This window comes from Oreochromis niloticus, linkage group LG3 (assembly GCF_001858045.2).
Source record: "Oreochromis niloticus isolate F11D_XX linkage group LG3, O_niloticus_UMD_NMBU, whole genome shotgun sequence".
NCBI classification, from domain to species: domain Eukaryota; kingdom Metazoa; phylum Chordata; class Actinopteri; order Cichliformes; family Cichlidae; genus Oreochromis; species Oreochromis niloticus.
In genome coordinates this window covers 63,114,390-63,138,427 of record NC_031967.2, presented here as the reverse complement: position 1 = coordinate 63,138,427, position 24,038 = coordinate 63,114,390, and positions in this window count along the sequence as shown.

Below are 24,038 nucleotides of genomic sequence, written 5' to 3'. Positions count from 1 at the left end.
GTGATCAATGGTTACCACCTGACAGTAAAATGAGTCAGCAGGTGTGCTGTCAAAGTTTTGAACTGACAAAAACTGTCTGAATAAAGTAAGAAGGAACATAACTGAACAGAGAAAACACAGTGCATGTACTAGAACTTGAATTTAGACTGATATAAAGATTGTATTTGTATACAAATATTATTTTATTATTGTTGCATTAATATAGCACAATACAATAATGAAGTACCTTTTCACATTTACTTGAGTAAAGAAGTTGCTTCAGTACATCAGCTTTTACTGGAGTATTTTTTAACCCATCTATCTGTACTTCTGCTTAATGTCTGTATGTTTTATTTTATCATAAAACCATAAATGTCATGTTCCTGGCATTCTGTTGATTTTATTTGTTCCACTTTGTGTTTTCAGTATCTCCATTCATGATGTGGATAGGAAATAATACAAACTTTTCAAATAAAACCGTATAAACAACAAATAGGAAAACACGAAACTGTCCAAACAAACTAAGTATCTATTTATGGATTAATAGTTAATTAAAAAACATTTTTTTAAGGAATTAATTTTTTTAATTAAAATGGTAAATGGTAAATGGCCTGTATTTATATAGCGCTTTAACAGTCCCTAAGGACCCCAAAGCGCTTTACATATCCAGTCATCCACACATTCACACACTGGTGATGGCAAGCTACATTGTAGCCACAGCCACCCTGGGGCACACTGACTGAATTAACAATTTTTATTGTTCAGTTGTCAAATTCAAAGGCAATCATCCCCTTTATGCCTCTGTTTACTGTGCAACAGAGCTGTGAAGCTGTTCAGCCTGTGTTATTTTCAATCTTTGTTTTCACCTAAACTGCTTTTATTTAGAATGAACATGTGTTGACCTGATTTACTGTCAGTTAATAATCACCGATAGTTACTTGTTGTTTTCCTTGAATCTTGAAGTCATAAAGATTGCATTAGTCACTGATTTACTTGAATTACTTATGCCCTCAGTGCCCTTAGACATTGCAGACCGCTGTTAGTTCCACCTCTTTACCGGCTAAATGAATTCTTGAGGCACAGAACTACATCCCCACACAGAAGGTTCTGCTGGAAAACTTCTCTTCCCTCCCTCCAGGACATCTACTGCACCCGCCTCACCTGAAAAACCCTCTGCATTATGGGTTACTCCACTCTTCCATCCAACAGCTTCTTCAGTTTGCTGCCATTTAGGAGAATGAAGAGCCTTTGGTTTAGAACCAGCAGACTGAGAGACAGCTTTGTCCATCAGGCTGTCAGGATGCTGAATTCTCTCTCTATTCCCACCAACTCCAGACCTGCATTCACCTCTTCCCTCTGAGCCCCCCCACCCCCCAGACATACAAAGCTCTGAACCTCCACCAACACCTTTTCACTGACTGCCCCACCACCACTTGCACATGAACTCTTGCCCACAAGCACTCTGATTGTGTTGGACACTGCTGTTTATATCTTTATATTGTTTTAGTGTACACTGAGCGCCGTGGGAGCATTGCATTTTCAAATTCCTGTGTATGACTGTCCATATGATTTTTGACAATAAAGGTAACTTTGACTTTAAAAGATGAGTTTGGGATCCTCAAAAATAGATTCAATCAAATTTCCAATTTTCCAATCACAGAGTTTGATTTCCTCCGTGACAATGGGATGCTTTCAGCTGTCAAACATTTCTTTATTGAAGATTAAAGTTTTTGTCATGGTCACTTTTCTGGGAAGAGTCTAACTCTGAAACAGGAAGTTTCAAATAATGACATTTCTCTCTCTCGCTCAGTCCAACAGGTGGCTTTCTCAGCCTCTCTGCTGGATCGAGATGATGGAGCTACTGGACCCTTTAACACTCAGACTATACTGAGCTTCAAACGTGTTGTCACAAACATTGGAAATGCCTACAACCCACACACAGGTAATAAGACTGAATGTCACTTCTCAGCTATGTTGATGTCAGGCTGATGTTCCAGATGTTCTAACAGCTGATTTTCCATTTAACATGAGAAAAACAAATGTCCCGCAGGTATTTTCACTGCACCAGTGAGAGGAGTCTACCACTTTGACTGGAGCGTATTTGGAGATGGAAAAATTCAGGCAGGTGCTGTGTTGTTCAGGAATGGAGAGCACATTTTTCTTGCACTTGAAAGTCCAACATCTGGTTTTGTGAGTGCCTCTAATGGAGCCTCACTGCTTCTAGAGGTTGGAGATCAGGTATCTTTACGTCTCTGGGCAAATTCAATAATATACGATAGTGAAAATCATCATGCCACCTTCAGTGGTCATCTGATTTTCACCATGTGAGAGGTGTGACAGCTCCAACACTTCCTGTTTGGACTGCCCTGTGTGCGAGGAGCTTAGCCATTTGTAGAAGTAAAACAGGAAGTAAATCACTTGCTGGAATTGGTTTCTTGCTCTCTCTCTTTCTGGTTGGGTTCTAGTTGTGTGTTTATTTGTTTCTACTTCTCCTTTGAGTCTACTGACTCAGATAATTTACTTCTTCTTGTTATCTTTGATTCAAATAAATCCAGTTAAATAAAGTGCGGCTCCTCCATTAGGTAATGACTATTTTCTACAAGTTGGTAAACTGCATTATTTTTAATGGCTCCACTGTCCTGTGTTGGTCAGTCTGTTATTTTGGTGACTGCTGGCCCACATGTTTGCTTTTAACTGGAGTTTTTTCTGTTAAGTTTAACAAAATCCAACAGTTCCTCTTTTTTCTCTTCTTTAAGAAAAATACCTGCATGATTATCAAACACTTAACAGATGTTAAACTTAATCTGACTATCATTATAAAAATGTAAACAGCTGATTTATTTTGATATAAAAATGTGTGTCAGTGCTGTGGAGGAATTTCTAGAAGCTGAAATGTTTCCTTATTTTTCATTTGTATCTGAATCCAAATCCAGACACAGATAACTGACTGTAAACTTACTCAGGTTCATTTCTGTAACTTCTTTAGTTTCAAAATAAAAGCATCATTGAACTAATGCTGTTGATTTCCTTATATGTGTTTGATACATAGAGCAGAGATCAAACCTTGACGTGCTGGGAGTTACTGTCACAGGTAAAGTGACACCTGGTGTTCAGAACAAAGAGCTGCTTTTAAAACATCGTCTACAGTAACGCTGACAGCTCTGTGAGGCTGAACTCTGACGTGATCAGAGCCACGACGAGCACAGCATCAGTTACGTTATGATCTCAATAAAAACCTCAAACAACAGCATGAATGAAATGACAAACACAGACTGAGAGTAAAGAAGTGGAGACAAAATCTTCACACTCATCTGAAGTGCGCACTGTACAGTATAACCATATGTGTTGTGTATATTATGTGAAACATAATTTCAGCATCAACTGAGATTTTACAATAACTGAATTATTTCTGATGAGGCCATGCTTAATTTACATTCATACTATAATTTGTGTGTTTTGAACATTTTATTCAGCCTTTTTTCTCTATTGCCAACATTGTCATTGCACATCATAATTTCACAGTTTCAACATCTAAACTGCACAATTTAATGTCTGTAACACAGAGCAACAGAGACAAATAATGGTACTGAATAAACTTTGAAGGATCATATCTCCATGTGGAATAAGCTAATGCTTAAAACCAGAGATGGGTAACGCGTTACTGTAATCCGATTACTTTTTTCAAGTAACGAGTAAAGTAAGGTAAAGAAAAAAACCTTAAATGTCCGAGCAAGCACCAAATACGCTGCCGCTGGAATGTGAAATTCACAGAGAAACTCGCGGATTCTTCCACTGACGGCTGCAGCACACCTGCACCAGGGCAAACCTCCGCCTGCCCCACTCCTGCTATACAGGTGAAAATGAGTATTTGATTTGATTTGATTTTTTTTCTGCTGTGTTTTACTTGCATCTATTTAAAAGACTGAGTGTAAACACAAAAAACTATTTTATGTTATGTGCTGGAATGTGCAGAAAATAGGTTTAAATGTTAAACAAATTTCTTCCAATCAGAGAATGTTGCATATAATTTAATTTTTGCTTGATGCATAAAGTTAAAAGATGAAAACAAATAAAACAAGTTTTAAAAAGAGACTTTTCCATTTGATTACATTTTGTATGATGGATTATGCAGAAAAAGTAGAATTGGGCTGAAAGATCTATCACTTTATCACCTATTTAGGGGATAAATCATGTTTTCAAAAGTAACTAAGTAACTAATTACTTTTGAAAATAAGTAATCAGTAAAGTAACAGGATTACTTTTTTCGGGAAGTAATCAGTAATTAGTTACTGATTACTTTTTTCAAGTAACTTGACCAACACTGCTTAAAACAAACTAAATCATCTTAAAGGTCTTCATTGTCCTGACATTGTGATACCAGATTCATCATCCAGCTGGGATTCCTTCCGGGCCAACAATATTTCTTTAACATAGTCATTTTTTAACATGTAGAGGGTGTAATGATGACTGGATGAGATTCTGGAGAAGGATCTGGATTCTCAGTTTTAAGGATTATTTTTCTTTGGCCTCAAGTCATTTTTCTGCTGCTTGATGCCTTCTGTTGGTGATTGCTGGTCTGCAGGTGAGTGCAGGTGTTTCTCTCCATTAAAGCTGATCATATGAAGCTGCTCTTCTACTGAATCTTTCTTCCTTGTGAGAAGATTAATCCATCTGAGCAGGCAAAACAACAGCCAACTCTTCTTCAAAGACCACGCCAAATTGTTTGCAGCAACATGACGTGTCAGAACAGACTAGTCCTGAACTCAGAAATATTCAGATTTATCAGATCTGAATCCAGCATTTCAAATAGTGAATCAGTGCTGTGACAGTGAAATAGGCTGGACCAATTCATTATCTGGTAATTGCAAGTTGCTTTGGGAAAAGCAGCACGATTGCTGGTGATGAGAGTCTTTGAAACCGTTTTCATTTAACCCATTTATCTGGCTTAACAGCTCGGCGGGTATTTGAACCTCACCCTCTCTTTCTGCCAGCATGGCATGGGACGAGCTGCTGTCTGTTACGCCTCGTCCTAATCCTCCTCTTGGTCCTTGTGCTCACAGTCTTCAATGCTCTGAGGCGTTTAATCCCAAAACCTAACAATGATAGTTTGCACTCACATGAACCATGACATAGTTTGGATTTGATTACTGGTGATGATTCAGTGTGTCAATTATGAAGCTTCCCGTTTTCCTTTAACTGCATGTAATGCAGCACAGCTGTTTTTGATATATTCTGTCTTTTCTGTAGACTGTCATGGCATATTTCAGTTTATAATGCTCTGGCGTGGCAGGCATATACTAGTCTAAATTAAAGTTGTAAAAACTGGTCGTTTGCTAATAAAAGAGTGTTTTCAGGATGTAAACAGTTGTATAATATTATTTCTTAGAAATAGTAGATCCTGCTCTTCATCTACATGTGTAAAGTGATCTTTGCTTGGAAAAGGCTGATGCCCACTGTTTTAGATGGTGTGTTACAATCAGCATGATGTTGGAAAAAAATAAAATCACATCTTTTGTCACGGTCCTGGGTCGGTTCGACCCAGCATTTTGAGTTTCTTATGTTTTGGTTTATTTTTGCATTATGGATTAGTTCTTATTCTCGGGTGATGCTGTTTTGATTGTGATTGTATTCTGTTTCTTTAGCTATCTGGTGATGATGATGATGATGATGATGATGATTATTTCTGGTTTAGGTTTCGTTATCTTGCCCTCATGTTTAGTTTAGGTTGCCTGTGCTTAGTCTTCTCTGTCTGTCCCTCTGTCTGTCCATGATGTCTTTATGCTTGCTTATGAGTCTGCGTCTGTGTCTCTGTCTGTCGTGTGCTTCCTGTTTTATTTTGTAGGTCTGTGTTCTATGTCAGTGCATTCAGCTTTGTGCTCTCCCTGTCTCGTCAGTGTAATCAGCGTCAGCCGTGTCTCCCAGCTGTTTCCTCTTCGCTCTGTTCACCTCTTGTATCTAGTGTCTGGCCGTTTATCAGTGCCCAAGTACGTGAGTACGTACTCGCGTTCTCGGTGAGTACGTACTTGCCGAGAACGGACGGGAGTACGTACCCGCCGAGAACGCGAGCACGGACTCGTGATTTGTACAGTCGGAACACCTGCGTACGTGATGATGTCACAGGTCCGGAGTTTTTACTGCCGTCCCCTCTTAATGTAACTGTGAGTAACATGTTATGAAGCTTAACTTTAATCACAGCCAAACCGGTTTACTCAGGAACAAATAACACACTGAAATAAACCAAACATTAACATTTAGAAGTGATCTAAGTGACTTATATATCATTTTTAACCTCAGTAGTGAAACCTCTATTAATAAAAATAGTGTACATGTACATACGTGTACATACCTTAATAAAAACAAGCAGGTGAGATGTTAGAACGCTTTTATTTTTATTCTAGTGGACACTCAATACTATAAACAGCTGCTGGGGTTTCTTTAACCTGAGTAGTGAGAAGTCCGCGAGCGGGGGGGGAACGATGTGCCGGGAGTCCGCTGTTGAGTTTTGGACGAAATGGGATATATAGCTGTCCCAAGTCCACACCGATGCATGCTCGATAAAACGGGCGGATCGAGAACACATCCGGGACTTTTTCGCGTTCTCGGCTTGATGCGTACTTCGAATTGGAACAGTACTTGGTCTCCGACTGATGACGTATCACGAGTACACGAGAACGCAAGTACGCACAAGTACGCATATTGATAAACGCCCTCTGTGTCTTCCCCTACTCGGTGTCGCGTCGTTAACGTCTGTTCACCAGCCTGTCAACCTGCCTAGTTATTCTGTTTCCCCAGTTTAGTTAGTGTTTTCCTGTTCTGCTTCTTACCAGCAATAAAGCTGTGTATTTTGAGTTACTTCTGCCTCCGTGAGTCCTGCATTTTGGGTCCTCTCTTCCTGCCTGCCTACACACAGACATGACATCTTTTATAACTTTTAATACTCACTACACATGGGATTTATCGGATTTATCAAAAAGACAGATTTAAATGGATATGACTGCCATTCTTTTGTCAAATATGGCAATGCCGTCTTTCCATTTTTCCTGTGTTAAAGACGGAAATGTTTTCCTGTGTTTCTTTATTCTGTTATTGTTTCAGTCTAATAATTGTGAAGATTATAACAAGTTTGATGGTTTTCTCAGTTTAGATATGGCTTGGCCCTGGCTAATCTGGCTTGGCCCTGGCTTATCTGGCTTGGCCCTGGCTTATCTGGCTTGGCCCTGGCTTATCGAAGAATTAACCCCCACAAGGCTGCCTACTGGGATTGAAACGATGGGATGAGGCGTGAGTTCTCAAAATGGGCTCATTGAGGGCAGCATGGTTAAGATCTTGGAGAAGCTTACAGCTGCTGTGAGTTCTCTCTTTTTGCCCCATTTCACTGCAGGGCAACTTGCATGTGACAAATAAAGTTCTGATTGATTGATTGATATTTTTTCAGTCTGGCTGAAATTTATAAGTTTAATATTAGCCAACAAATAAAATATGAGATGAATAGAGTAAAAAAAAACCTTTAATATATGAAATATCCAAAAGTTGACTCTGTTCATCTGGACAGAATCAAGGTCTGACAGTGGGTCAGTCTCTGAAACTGAAGAAGTCACTTGGATGAGTGACGAAACATTTTTCCCACAAAACGCTACGTCCAGATGAACAGAATCAACTTTTGGAGATTTGCTTACCTGGATGATTGAGCATGCATCAAAATATATGAAATAAAGCGGGCTAACATTCACTGAATTTAGATCATTAAATGACATTTTGGAATCCATGGGTCATGCCTGCAAACTTAATATTAGAGTTTTTGAAATATTTTATCTGGAATTCAATATTGCATTGATTACTCTTAGTGTTATATACTAAAGCTAAATGTAGTTTAGCCTGTTTAACATGGACCAATGCTCACTTTTATCTGAATATCTAATTTGTCATATCAACATTTGTGGCTAAAACTAGTAAGGTAACATTTTAACAGACTGCATTTCGAGGACTGTGTGTAAAGCTCCAACAAGTGAGAGCAGAGTTGGTTTTCACTCTGGCCACCAAAGGAAAAGAAGAAAACTTAAGTTTGTGATCCAATAGCCTGAGAGAAGTGAGCCACAAGTATCTGTGTGGGAGCCATAACAATAAGATAAGTCATGGTAATCCCTAAAGCACTAAGAAAATAAGCTTAAATTTCTTCCTTTAACTCATTGCTGAAAATGCCGTCCGATACTTAATCATTCGACCATTCATGAAAGCAACCAACAACAAAGTGGAGCAGATGTTAATTAACTTCCTTTTAGCCCTTTGGTCTCACTTTAATAATACTCAGATTACTTTGTTCTTCTATCATATTTCAGTTTCAGTCAGTTTGTCACTATTCGCAGCTGATGACTTAATTACCAGACCAGCTGATCTCTGCTTGATGAGTACATTGTGAGGTTGAATCTGCTTTAACTTCAAAGTTTAGAATTTTTCTTACAGTATATTTTTTCAGCTCAAACAGCTGCTGCGCCTGGCTGATAAATCAAACAGTCACTGATTCTTATAGTGTCACATGAAAGGACTTTAGACTGACCTTGTCATGATTCATGTGTGGCAGGCAGGAGATTGGAACCAAAAGCAGACTTCATGGAGGCAATAATGTAAACTCAAAAAGGAGCTTTATTCCTGACTCAAGGGAAAAACGATACAAAACTACACTGGGATAATATATACTAAACACACAGAGAGACACTCAGCAGGAGGGACAACACAAGACCAAATACAGAATAAACTCAAGAGTATAATAACACTGGACTAGGAAATATAAAATACACAGAGAACCTAACAATCAAGGACTTAAACAGGGAATACAGGGTACTCAAAACAGCATAACTAATACTGGCAGTGAATCAGAACGTAAACCAAAACACAAGAAACTGAAAAAGCTGACACAGAACCATGACACACCTGTCGTAAAGCTAAATATTCAGATCAGTGGGGTACACAACCAGAGGGGGAAAGGTTATTGCATGGAGGAAGCATTGTTCAAGATCTGTACGTGTGCACCTGCAGCTATATGCAGCTTCCTCCATTCTCATTATGTATTTTTCCACAGTGACATCATGATGAAGTCCAACCTACTAAAAGTAACTCAAAGTGACTTTCTTTAGGAGAGACTGAAATGAAAGTATTGAGTCTGAGGGAGCTGGATGAGCAGACCTTTACTCACCTTTACTCACAGTCAGTGACTTTCAGCTTTATTTAAAGCTTAAAATGTATCTTCATGTAGTCAAGTTTTAAACTCAGGTTCTGTTTTGTATTTAAAATACCAACAAGCTCAGACATTTAGAAATACTAAGAGTCAGATCAGCGAGAGTCGACAATGTGGAAATGTCTGCAGTAACTTTGTCGCTCTGCTCGACTTTCCTGTTTGTCTGCATCTTTGTGTTTGTCTCTGCAGGTAAGATTTAAAAACAAATCAGTGTTTCCTTCTTAGATAAAGAGTAAGAGCAGCCAAATTGATTTCATGTTGATTCTGCATGTCTGTGCATGTTCAAGCAGATTGAGAACTGGTCTCTCATGTGAGCTGTAACACTTTAACTGCTTTCCAGTTTCCAGCACAGAGACAAAGAAGTGTAATGTGTGTGTCAGTGTGATGTGTTGTAGTGTCAGGAGTCAGTATACAGCTAAAAAGCTTTTGTTCAGTGTATACAAACAGCTGTAGCTCCATAAAGGCAGCATGCAGAGACTCACAGTGTCTTATAATGAGAGGCTGCTTTCTCTCACACATTATGAGGACATGTTTCTGTCATATCATAGATATTCAACTAAACATTGAATTATGCAGGAACTTAATTCAGGATCTAATCTGTAAAATCTAAATCAAAATATGTATTCAATTCACTTTATTTTATATCATGACAAATCGCAGCATCAGTCGCTTCAAAGTGCTCTGTGTTGGAAGATAAAGCCTAATCTCAATGTAGAGAGGTGGTCTGTCTCCTAAATTCAAACTGGGAGCTAAAGGATGGTAAAAATGGTAAATGGCCTGTATTTATATAGTGCTTTTCTAGTCCCTGAGGACCCCAAAGCACTTTACATATCCAGTCATCCACCCATTCACACACTGGTGATGGCAAGCTACATTGTAGCCACAGCCACCCTGGGGCGCACTGACAGAGGCGAGGCTGCCGGACACTGGCGCCACCGGGCCCTCTGACCACCACCAGTAGGCAACGGGTGAAGTGTCTTGCCCAAGGACACAACGACCGAGACTGTCCGAGCTGGGGCTCGAACCGGTAACCTTCCGATTACAAGGCGAACTCCCAACTCTTGAGCCACAATCGCCCAGGGGTGTAACACTGTTAACTGGATAATCCACTTCTGTATAAGAAGTTAATTCTTGAACTTAGTTACATTCCTTTACATTACATATTTACATTTTAAGAGAAGTTAATTGAATCTAAAAATTAAATTGAGGGTTGAGATTGTTTGTTGTGGTTCTGAGTTCCTAAAAATGTTAAGTTTAGTATTTGGATATTTGTTTATTCAAATATTGGGTTCTAATCCCTGGTTCGTTTAACCTGTTAAGCCTGAAGCCGTTCCTAAGCATACTTGCTCCTACTTTCAGTTTCCAGATGCTTTGAAGTTTAATTATTGTTCCATGCTCATGTGTCAGGTCCCTTTTGTTTAATATATTCATATTTCCGCCATTTGTTTTTTGTATCTAGTGCTTTGTTTTTGAATTAGTGTTTCCTTTGTTCTTTGGTGTTCAAGTGCCTTGAGGTGACGTCAATATCGTTAAACTGTGCTTTGCTTTTACTTTTGCTTATTTGTCTCATCTTCTGTGATTTAGTTCAGCTGTGTTTCAGTCTCCCCAACTGACTCCACCTCCCCTCATCGCCCCTCTGTGTATATATAATTATATTATATAAAGTTTCCTACACTTGTGTCATATCATGTAAGAGTCTGTTCCTCTAATCTAGAGACTTGCAGGAGTGTTTATATATCTATCTATCTATCTATATATATATAAATAAATAAATATTGTAATTTATCAAAAAAACTCAACTGTTTTACAAGTCTGCTTTGTGTTTTCTCTTCCAGAGCATAAAGTCATCACAGCTGACTCTGGACAGGATGTCACTGTGCCATGTCAAGCTCCAAACGACAACAACAACTTAATTGTTGTTTGGGGAAGAGCTGACCTGAAGTCAGAATATGTCCTTTTGTACCAGCATGAGTTGATTGTTCCAGACAACCAGCATCCATCTTTTGTGAATCGGACAGATCTGCAGGACAGACAGATGAAGGATGGAGACGTGTCTTTGATTCTGAAGAGTGTGAACACTGATGACACTGGAATGTACGAGTGTTATGTCATCCGGGGATTCAGAAAACGTACGATTCTCATCGGCAAAATCTACCTTTATGTTGTTCCTCCAGGTGAGTGAGTAGAGTTGAGTGTGTGTGTGATCAGAGGTGAAGCTGCTTCCTGGTTGTTGATGTTTGTTTCTAAAGATGTTGTTGATGAGACTTTGTAGAAAGCAGCTGGTCTGAGTGATGTGATCAGAGTGCAGTAGATAATGTCTGACAGCAGTTTGAAGAGGAAATGGATTCTGTTCTGTTCTTCACTCATCACCTACCTGACAGCTGACACCTCACACCTGTTTCTCACCTGCAGGTCAGCCAGGTGGAGACACAGAGGATGGATCTGTTGGACCGATCCTTCGTCTGTTGGTTCCTGTTGTGGTTTTGTTGTTAGTTATACTTAAACTATTTAAACGTTGTGTGAAACTTTGGAAGCTATGAGTACAAGGCTGTTTGAATGTGATCAATGAATGAATGTAATATAAAATCATATACTAAATGTGTTTACTATTGTTTCTGGCCCAAAAGTCTTTCACATCAACATTTCTAGTCTCTGGAAGTATCCAGATGGCTGCCACTCTGATTCTGGTTCAGTTGTGATAAAAGGAGTTCTACCTCTTCAATTTAACCAAGAGCTGCTTAAAGAAGATCCTCTAATTTTTGCAGTCTTAGCTCTTATGTTGTTGGTGTTTAGCTTACACTACCTGCCTTGAGGCAACTGTGGTCGTGATCACACTTTATAAAGTTTGAGCTGCCTTGGTGGATCTTAGCCTCCTGCTGTGTTGCCGTCTGTTTCCTGTAATAGAGAAGATCATTCAGGCTCTAATGGTATATCCTGTACTCTCACAGTGACACTTTTATTGTGAAGTAATTTCTCACACGACTCTGCTGCCATCACTGATACTCAGGTCAGACTCAAGAGCCCCTAACTCTGAAAATATATGAAGATGTTTTTCATTAAATGTAGCCTCCTAAAGTTATTATTAAAACAAGATGTTGAATAACCCCATCAGCTGGTTCTGGGACGATCGTGGCTCAAGAGTTGGGAGTTCGCCTTGCAATCGGAAGGTTGCCGGTTCGATCCCTGGCTTGGACAGTCTCGGTTGTTGTGTCCTTGGGCAAGACACTTCACCCGCTGCCTACTGGTGGTGGTCAGAGGGCCCGGTGGCGCCAGTGTCCGGCAGCCTCGCCTCTGTCAGTGCGCCCCAGGGTGGCTGTGGCTACAACGTAGCTTGCCATCACCAGTGTGTGAATGTGTGCGTGGATGACTGGATATGTAAAGCGCTATATAAATACAGACCATTTACCATTCTGAGGCATCTGGTTGGGGGAAAATCCCTGAGTTTTCACCGAATGATGGAATCTGACTGTCTGGTCCCAGTGTCACTAAAATAGGGAGAGCATCAATTCAATCCAACTTTATTTATACAGCACTTTAAAAACAACATGGTTGAACAAAGTGCTTTCCAGTAAAAAACAAAACAAAACAGTGATAAAAGTGAGACACAAATTGAAATCATTTATTTAAAGTGAATAAAGAGCAAACAGAGTCTCCTTCATGAAATAAAACACGATAACAGGACCAATGAAATGAAACAGGTCAGATGTTTGACTCAGTCACAGAATTTAAATTGATGGACTATGTCTATGTATCGATCTGGGCTGTGACTGTATCTGTTTTTAACCCCATGATAATGTAACAAAATAAAAACATTCAATTTATTGATATTATCTTTTTATGAATTCCAGAAAAAATGGCAACTCTATCATTTAAATGAGTCTTTAACTCTGAGGAAACTGACGAAATCATCTTGACCCCTTCCAGTTCATCTATAGAGCAGGTAGAGGTGTGGAGGATGCTATTGTTACACTCTTGCATTTCTTGTATAAACATCTTGTGTACGTTTAACCGGATAATACGAGAATGAATTTAAGATTAAAATAAAAGTGACTGACAGGATAAATCTGCCTTTTAGAATCTCATTCAAACTCCATCTTGAATATTGCTTGGCATGCTGCTGGAAAAACATATGAGTCATAACACAGGTATACAAAAAATGCAAAACAGGTTATTTTAACCGTAGAAACACATGTGACCGATTCATGAAAAAAAGGCTAAAAGACTGAGACTGAAATAACACTTTAGCATATTTTGTTCACATAAAAGCAGCACAGGCTCACTCTGTCATGATCAGTGCTCTCACAATATTAGATTTGCTTTTCTTAATGTCCTGATTTTGCACACATCTTCATTGGTACTCTAAACTAAACAGGTAAGAGAACTGGTTCTTTTCTACCTGAACAACACACCTCATTCACACAAGCACTTTCCCCCTTAGGCTCCCTCTGTCACATGTTATGTCTGTTAGTATTATACCCAAGGATATTTCACATCCAGACTGGAGCAGCCAAGGATCAAACCACCAACCTTTCAGACAGTAGATGACCTGTTCCACTGTGGCCACAGCCACCAATGAAACATTTTCAGTCCACAGTTTTCATAACCAAGTGTCTTTCAAACAATCACTGAAGTTTTGATTCAGTGTCTCTTACAGAAGTCATGTTACAGAGATGCTTGCCGTGATGGGCTGTATAGATAATTGTAAGTTATAAGGCAAATAAGTATCAGGAAAAAAATACATTTCTGTTTTAAAAACAATTTACAGCCTTTTTGAGCTCTAATCACTGTGAGCTGTATATTCTGTACAATATATACTATGAAGTAACATTTCTTCTAATGGTAAACAACGATACATATTCACTGTCTTTCAAGTTAGACAGGTTATCCTGAGCTGTCAGTCAGATATAGATCATTCTGTGAAAACTCTGATTTCCCACACATGAACACCTCAAAGCCAGCTGAGGGGGTCATTCAGCTTCTTGTTTGAGTCATGACTTGCCATGAAAAATCTTATCTTCATACTTTAAATGTCTCTTGAGCTTGAATGATGCTCTCACTCAGTAAATAAAGGAGTCACTGCTGTGCTACATGTATTGTATCAATACTAAAATACATTTTTTCCTAAAGCTGATGAAAGTAAATAAGTGACAAAAACCTGAGAAGCGAGGAACTCGATGTGTGGTTAGGAGGAGGACACAGAAGGCAGAATCACACAACAACAAGAAACGAATGTCCACCGAGGCAGCTAACGCTTATTGTTTACTTCTAAGTGAATAGTTTTGTATTTTCCATATATTCTCTTTGTTCTCTTTGTTCCTTTTGAAGCTACCCTAAGACATTTCTGATGCAGGCGTTTTATATTTATACTGTTGGAACCTATTTTAATATAAGTGACATTATTTTGAGTGTAATTATTTTTATCAGACATGTGTAATTAAAATGTTTAGTAATAAAGATAGGTATTTGTAATTGGACATGAATAGAATAGAATAGACATTGGTTTATTCTATTCTATTCTATTCTATTCTATAAAAAGAATTTGGCCATAGATTTAGGGTAGTAATATAGCAGCACTCTTATTATACCTAAAGTCATTTCTGAAATGTTTTATTGTACAGAGAGTGTTTTGGTTACAGTCAACTCAGCAGTGACAACTGAAGATGTCAGTTATCAACAAACCAGAACAATGAGGCCCTTGTAAAGCTGCTCTTTAACTTTGGACAGAGCACAGTTAGCTTTTTCAATCCTCCATTGCTGTGCTAAGTTAACCACATATGGACTCATATCAAGCATCATGTTCCTTAGAGAAAGAAAATGTTTACGAAAACATGAACAGCAGAATGTAAGACCAGTGATAGCTTGGTCTTCAAGAAGATGACAACAAATAAGAAGCAAAAAAGAAACTTTCTGGGAGAACCTGACAGCAGCCAGATTTCCACTGAAAAAGAAAATAAAAACTGATATTTTTTTTCGTTTTATTGCTAAACTGAGCCTGTTTTGCTGGTCTTTGCTATCATGTAGATCCTGTTTATTTTAAACATGGCTAACATTTCCAATAATGAAATTAGCATTTTCAAGTTATTCCTGTGTCACAGTTTGGTGCCTCGGTGGATTGTCATTTGTGATTTGTATCTGAGATGGTTTCCAGTCTGAACTGGGACTGTGTGATGCAGAGAGGTGGAGATTGGAGGTCTTGATTGAACTACAAAGCTTGTAATCATGTTTCCTGTTGTTTGAACTGTGTGTGTTTGTGTTCAGACTCATGGCTGTGTTTCTCTCTCTGTGTTTCCTCGTGATATATCTATATTAGAATTCCCCACTTTAGTGTTTGTATTGTTTTATATCGCCTTCTTCTCATTTAGCAAATAAAGCTGTATTTTGAGAAAAGTCCCACTTCCGTGAGTTTGTGTTTGGGTCCTATTCCTGCCTGCACACACTACCCAGTCCGTATCTTTTGATTTCATTCATCGCTTCTGCACTGTCAGTGTAGTTCAGGTTTTGCTCACAAGGTGTCAGTCTAGCTTTTAAATCCCGCATGTTGAATCTTTCAAGTATTTTTTCCATATATGTTTTCTGTGACATTTTTACACAGTTATCACTCTGGTCAAAATATATACCATTGAAATCTCAGAGTTTACCCAAATCCTTCATTTTGAATTTTGCTGCAAGCTTTTTCTTCACAACAGTTAGTTCACTTTTGTCACTGGCAGCAATGATCAGGTCATCTACCCATATGATCAAAATCACCTTATTGCTTTCTGTCATATCTGAGTATGAACAAAGTTGTTCACACTCAGATATTCATGTAACAACTTGTTCCAATTTCTACCTGATTGTTTTAGCCCATATAGCGACTTTTTTCAATGCATATGTCAGGTTACCTGGGTCGTTGACCCAGTGTTTTCAGTTTTGTCATGTTCAGTTTATTTTGCCACTTCCATGTTTTTCTCTTCCTGTTTCCTGTTTCAGCCTGTGTACCTGTGTATTGTTTTTCCAGCTCATTCATCCTCGTCAGTCTGTGTATTTAAGTCCTCAGTTTTCCTCAGTTCACTGTCATGTCATTGACATCGTCATTGTTGTCGTTCCTGCCTATGTTCAGCCAGTCTCTCAGTCAGTTAGTCAGCCCTGCCGTTCCTGCTTTGTTCATTCTCTCGATCCACTAAATCTGCATCATTTTTCACTGTGAGTCCTGCACACAAGAAATTAGAGCCTCTTAATAAGTGGAAACCAAAAATATAGAGTTCAAACCCCTATGAAAGAGGAAAATACCGCCGTGTAATCCATTCATTTCAACAAAGTAACTGTATTCTGAATACCACCTTTTTAAACAGTTACTGTAACGGAATACAGTTACTCATATTTTGTATTTTAAATACGTAATGGCGGTACATGTATTCCGTTACTCCCCAACACTGATCACAAATCTATTTCTTTACATTGCCATTTCTTGAATTGGTCAAAAAGACACAGAGATTTAAATGGATGTGACTGACGTTATCCTTTTTTGTCAAATATGGCAATGCCGTCTTCTAACTTATCCTATGTTAATAAAAACTGAAATGTTTACCTAAAGAATGTGTTCCTTATTCTATTGTTGTTTCAGTCTAATAATTGTGTAAATTATAACCAAGTTTGATGGCGTTTTTTTTCTGTTTAGATATTTTATTAGTCTGGCTCAAAATTGTGAGGTTCAATATAAGCCAAGAAATGAAATATATATGAGTTGAATAGAAATAAACTTTAATGGGAATAAAGCAGAATAACATTCACTGAATTTGGATAACATTAAATGAAATCTTGGAATCCATGAGTCATGCCTGCAGACTTGATATTGAATATGTGTATTTTTACCAACACATTCTCATGCCAACAAGTAACATATGAACACTATGTGACAAATCTTCGGTATGTTGTGCATTCCAAGGCATGAGAGCGGGTTGGAACTAATCTACAAATGTAAGGTTATGGTTAAGGTTTGGGCTTCAAGCCGGAGCATTTCACAAGGACACGGAGGGGTACCTTTCACATTATTATGACACGCCTCAGGCCGTGACAAATCATCGGTATGTACGTGTTGGGAATGAGAATGCTCTGAGTTTTAGACAGTGACATCATGATGAAGTCCAACCTACTATGCATGAGTCTAACGTGACTTCCTCATAAGACGTTAAAAGTGTGGAGTTTGAGGGAGCTGGATCAGTGGACCTTTACTCACAGTCAGTGACTTTCAGCTTTATTTAAAGCTTAAATTTACCTCTTGTGGTCAAGTTTTGAACTCAGCTTCTGTTTTGTGTTTTAGCTCAGACATTTAGAAATACTAAGAGTCAGATCAGCAGGAGGATAAAACATAGAAATGTCTGCAGTAACTTTGTTGCTCTGCTTGACTTTCCTGTTTATCTGCGTCTTCGTGTTTGTCTCTGCAGGTGAGGTTTAACAACAAATCAGTGTTTACTTCTTAGATAAAGAGTAAGAAGAACAGTCAAATCGATTTCCTGTTGATTCTGCATGTCTGTGTATGTTCAAGCAACATGAGGACTGGTCTCTCATGTGAGCTGTAACACTTTAACTGCTTTCCAGTTTGCAGCACAGAGACAAAGAAGTGTAATGTGTGTGTCAGTGTGATGTGTTGTAGTGTCAGGAGTCAGTATACAGCTACAAAGCTTTTTGTTCAGTGTATACAAACAGCTGTAGCTCCATAAAGGCAGCATGCAGAGACTCAGTGTCTTATAATGAGAGGCTGCTTTCTCTCACACATTATCAGGACATGTTTCTGTCATGTCATAGATATTCAACTAAACGTTGAATTATGCAGGAACTTAACTCAGGATCTAATCTGTAAAAAATATATATAATATATAAATAAAAAAAAAAGTATTCTATTTCATTTTATTTATATCACGACAAATCACAACATTAGTCGCTTCAAAGGGCCTTGTTTTGGAAGATAATGCCTAATGTCAAAGTAGGCAGGGTGTTTGTCTCCTAAATCCAAGGAGTCAGGATTAACCCAAGTAGACAGCAGCCCAGTCCTGCTGCCAGTCTTCTGACACTGGACAGATCCGCTTGCCTTCTTCATTTGGGAGTAAGCGCTCAGAGGTGTTTGGGAGGGGGGTCTATGTCAGTGTACATGACAGATTTGCATGTGTGTGTATCCTGTGTTCAACTTGACAGACACTGTCCTTTCATCTGGTCAAACAAACGTCTACAGTCCTCCAGCTGACGCAAGTGACCTTGAAGGATACAGTCCTGTTATCAGGGAGAATTTTTTGTTCTGGCCAGTCTTGACCTTGGGTAGCCTCATGAAGGAGATGGTTGTTTGGGTTCAAACAAACAACTGCATTCCAGTTTTGCAGTTGGTCTAATGTCCATCACTGTTCATCAAGTCTCTCAATTCCCGTTTCACAGCCGTGAGCTTCTCCAAGATCTTACAATATTGCGGTCGATAAACACAGGCTGAGTACTCACGGCTTGCCCATCGTCAGTTGTGTCAACCAGCCTTGTGGGGTTTAGAAAAGCTGAACGAAGTATATTCGTTCAATGCCCTCCATCTTGTCGCCAGGCACACGACACAACCAACCATCGCGTATCCGGCATTATCTCTGCAGGACAATCGAGAGATTGAACATGGGAATAGAGCAGCTGTGAGAGAATTCAACATTAATGAATCAATGGTATGGAAGTGGAGGAAGCAAGAAGAAGGAGTTGAGCATAGTTTGACTCATCTGACTATTTTGTTTTGCTTAATGCGCCTTATAATCCGACAAATACGGTAACTTCTACCTTCCTTTAGCATGTCCAGAAGTCCAAGTTTTTGTCCGATGGTTAGCATCTTCCTCTACCTTTTGGGTGCTACCGCAGGTGCCTTTCATGGTGCCAAAAATTTCGTTTGGCACATGCAGTACAGCACTTTAGAGTCACACTGCTAGAGATCGAAGATTTAAGTAAATTTGACAAGGTAAATGCATTCTGCACTGGACGAGAGACATGGCATGGAGATTAATGGTCTACAGCCAATCAGGACACAGAACACAATGCGCTGTAAAAAAAAAAGAAGAATTAATAATAAATAAATAAAAATAAGAAAGCATACAAAATTGCACCAAAAAAGGGTGAACCGCATTATAGTGAGGGATCACTTTGAATCATTTTTTAATCTAAAGCATTTGACATATAAAATCAAAATATCAAGGAAATCATTATAAGAGTTACAATTTTGGAAAACGTCTATGCAGGTCGGAGTCAGTCTAGCATAAGACTTGGTTGAGCTAAGATTAAATTAACCTCAAATCACTTTTTGATGATTTGTGGTATGGTGTTTAAAGCCCCTGTTGTTTTGGCAACTTTGATAAATTTGGCCAAATTGTTAAAAATGCGTTTTGCTCCAACCAAACTGAAATGGATGCTCTCTCTGCTAACAAGACGAGTTTTTTTTAACTTCCCAATTATATATAAGGACCACCACTCAGACAGCTAGCAATTTAAACATGCAGTGAAACATGTCCCTCTGGGTGACCAACTAAAAATACAGTTTTCTACTGTAATTGCCCCCCCCCCTTTAAATATTGTAATTTATCAAAAAAACTCAACTGTTTTACAAGTCTGCTTTGTGTTTTCTCTTCCAGAGCATAAAGTCATCACAGCTGACTCTGGACAGGATGTCACTGTGCCATGTCAAGCTCCAAACGACAACAACAACTTAGTTGTAGTTTGGGGCAGAGCTGACCTGAAGTCAGAATATGTCCTTTTGTACCAGCATGAGTTGATTGTTCCAGACAACCAGCATCCATCTTTTGTGAACCGGACAGATCTGCAGGACAGACAGATGAAGGATGGAGACGTGTCTTTGATTCTGAAGAGTGTGAACACTGATGACACTGGAATGTACGAGTGTTATGTCATCCGGGGATTCAGAAAACGTACGATTCTCATCGGCAAAATCTACCTTTATGTTGTTCCTCCAGGTGAGTGAGTAGAGTTGAGTGTGTGTGTGATCAGAGGTGAAGCTGCTTCCTGGTTGTTGATGTTTGTTTCTAAAGATGTTGTTGATGAGACTTTGTAGAAAGCAGCTGGTCTGAGTGATGTGATCAGAGTGCAGTAGATAATGTCTGACAGCAGTTTGAAGAGGAAATGGATTCTGTTCTGTTCTTCACTCATCACCTACCTGACAGCTGACACCTCACACCTGTTTCTCACCTGCAGGTCACAAAGGAGGAGACATAGAGGATGGATCTGTTGGACTGATCCTTCGTCTGTCAGTTCCTGCTGTGGTTCTGGTGTTAATTATCCTTAAACTACATAAACATTGTGTGACATTTTGGAAGCTGTGATCCATAGTTGCAGGGGGGCTGATCAGGCAGATTTTATTCACTTTAAGTACAAATGTAATATAAAATCATATACTGGATATCATATGTATACCATGTGATATCACATGTCTGATCCAAAGGTATTTCACATCAATATTTCGAGTCTCTGGAAGTATCCAGATGGCTGATTCTGATTCAGTTGGGAATATTCCTGCTACAAGGGAGTTCTACCTCCCCATTTTCACCAAGACCTGCTTGAAGAGGATCCTTTGATTTTTGGAGTTTTCTCTCTTACATTGTTGGTCTTTACCTAACAGTGGCACTGTAAACTATCATGACAACATACTGTTGTTGTGATCACACTTCATAAACAACACTCAACTGAATAGATGTGAATTATCTACAAAATCAAATCTTCTCATCACTGTTTTTCAAAGGAAATGCAGAGTTTCAGAAAGTGTTAATAAAGAGAGCTGTGAGATACTCCTCAAACTGCTACATCTTGTCTGCGAGTGAGAGTGAAACTACTGATCTCATCCTCCATAGATAGACAGAGGTGTTTGAATATAATACTAAAGAAAACTCCTTTTGCTTTACTTTGAAGTGCGTTAAATCTTTCTTTTTTAAGTGTTGCCAAGGTAAAGGGAATGAGCTGCCTTGTGCGTTAGACATGTAATGTTTACACAATGCTATTTGATGTGTTTCCATTTCCAAATAAATACTTTATTACTAAACATTTAAATGAGTTTTACTAATCAATTAACTAAATGCTACACATGTGGTATATTCACATAAAACAAAGTTAAAATGGATTCCAAGTAAAAAAATCCTGTAGTTTACCCTTGTTTTTGCTTGCTGCAGAGAGAGTGAGCTGCCTTAGTGGATCTTAGCTTCCTGTCCTGTGATTCTGCCATCTGTGTCCTCCTCTTAACCATACTGAGTTCCTCACTGCTCAGTTTTCTCACTGCTACTTTCATCCGCACTGCAGAGGTGACTTTTGTAATTACTGAGCGAGAATTTCCTGCCATAGAGAGGTTCTAACAGTAAATCCTGTACACTTACACAGTCTCCGTTTTACTGTGAAATTATTTCTCACATGACTGTCATTGCTGTTCCTCAGATCAAACTCACAGTCACACCTTCTGTGTAGTTCAAGAGCCTGTATTCTGAAATTATTAATAGTTTGGACATGTTTTTTGTACCTTCATTAAATGTAGTCCACTAAACTTATTTAAACAAGACGCTGAATGACCCCGTCAGTTGTTTCTGAAACGTTCAGGTGGGAAAATCACTTAATTTTCACAGAAAGATCCGATCTGATTGGCTGGTCTCAGCATCACTAAAATGGGGAGAGCATGATTGGTATATTATTAGGGTTCAGCTGCCCTCCCAGTCTCCTTGGTACTGCCCCCTGAGCTCGCTGGACAAGATTGGTTCATGGATCAAGATTAGAATGAGATGTTCTCATGACTCACTGAGTGATGCCACTGACCAGCCAATCAGTGGCATTCAATCTGATGACCTCACATTTTAGTAGCTTTTACCAGGTACTATGACGTAATGGAAAACCCTAAAAACTTTGGCGCATCGTGACAAGTCCGTCTGAATAGGTGCTAATGGAAAAGTGGCTTAAGTTCAATTCAGTTCTATTCAATTAAATTTTATTTATATAGCGCCAAATTACAACAAAAGTTGCCTCAAAGCGCTTCATAGGTACATTCTTTATTATCAGGGTGTCCTAAAAACTCACTGAAAAGTCTTCAGCTGATCCAAAATGCTGCAGCAAGAGTCCTGACAGGGACTAGAAAGAGAGAGCATATTTCTCCTCTTTTGGCTTCCCTTCATTGGCTTCCTGTTAAATCCAGAATTGAATTAAAAATCCTGCTCCTCACATACAAGGTCTTAAACAATCAGGCCCCATCTTATCTTAATGACCTTGTAGTACCATATCACCCTATTAGAGCACTTCGCTCTTGCACTGCAGGCCTACTTGTTGTTCCTAGATTATTTAAAAGTAGAATGGGAGGCAGAGCCTTCAGTTTTCAGGCCCCTCTTCTGTGCAACCAGCTTCCAGTTTGGATTCAGGAGACAGACACTATCTCTACTTTCAAGATTAGGCTTAAAACTTTCCTTTTTGCTAAAGCATATAGTTAGGGCTGGACCAGGTGACCCTGAATCCTCCCTTAGTTATGCTGCAATAGACGTAGGCTGCCGGGGATTCCCATGATGCATTGAGTTTTTCCTTTCCAGTCACCTTTCTCACTCACTATGTGTTAATAGACCTCTCTGCATTGAATCATATCTGTTATTAATCTCTGTCTCTCTTCCACAGCATGTCTTTATCCTGTTTTCCTTCTTTCACCCCAACCGGTCGCAGCAGATGGCCCCGCCCCTCCTTGAGCCTGGTTCTGTCGGAGGTTTCTTCCTGTTAAAAGGGAGTTTTTCCTTCCCACTGTCGCCAAAGTGCTTGCTCATAGGGGGTCATATGATTGTTGGGTTTTTCTCTGTATTTATTATTGTGCTATCTACTGTACAATATAAAGCGCCTTGAGGCGACTTTTGTTGTGATTTGGCGCTATATAAATAAAATTGAATTGAATTGAATTGAACTTCCTACTGCCAGCTGACTACAACCCTTGGCCTCCTTTGGAGCATGGCTAGGTGGTCCACCTCCCGGCTCGGCGTCAGTGGCAGTGGACCCACCATGTGTCTGGGGAATCCTTGGAATGCTTGATTGAGGCCAGCCTGAAGCCACCTAGCTGCAGAGTTGTGCAGCTGTCTGATATAGACATAGGGTCAATCCCTCAGCCTCATTTGATCACTCTGGAAGCGGCTTCTGTCCTGTGGTTTGAACCCAAGTCAGTCGTCCAATATCACCTAGCGGACATCCATAGTGCTGGCCCTTATCACTGCAGGGAAGGTTAAACGCCACCCTTTGGTGACAGATTCTTTGAATCTAACCTTGCTTGAAGATTTTGTAAATAGTTCTATGTTTACTGTAAATAAACTCACTAAACCTATTTTCCGTGGCATGCCTATTGACTATGATGAAACAACTCTGTCCAATTCATTAATATCAGGCATCTATAATATACCAAAACAGGTGATTATTTTATACACTGCCATTCAAAAGTTTGGACACACCTTTTGTTTTGATGGGGGGTTTTTTTGTTTTTTTTACTACTTTCTACATTGTAGATACAAACTGAAGACATCAAATATATGAAGCAAGATAAATAGAATTATGTAGCAAAGAAAATTTGTCAAATAACTAAATATGTTTTATATTTTAGATTCCTTAAAGTGCTGCAAACCCTTGGCCTTCTCTCAGTGAGACTGTTGGAAAACCAATTCAGGTGACTACCTCATAGAATAGAATAGAATAGAATTCAACTTTATTGTGATTGCACATGTCACAGGTACAGGGCAACGAAATGCAGTTTGCATCCATCCAGAAAGTGCTTTAGCCGTGATGTAGATATATTACAATATATATTACCAATAATATAGATGTGTAAGTA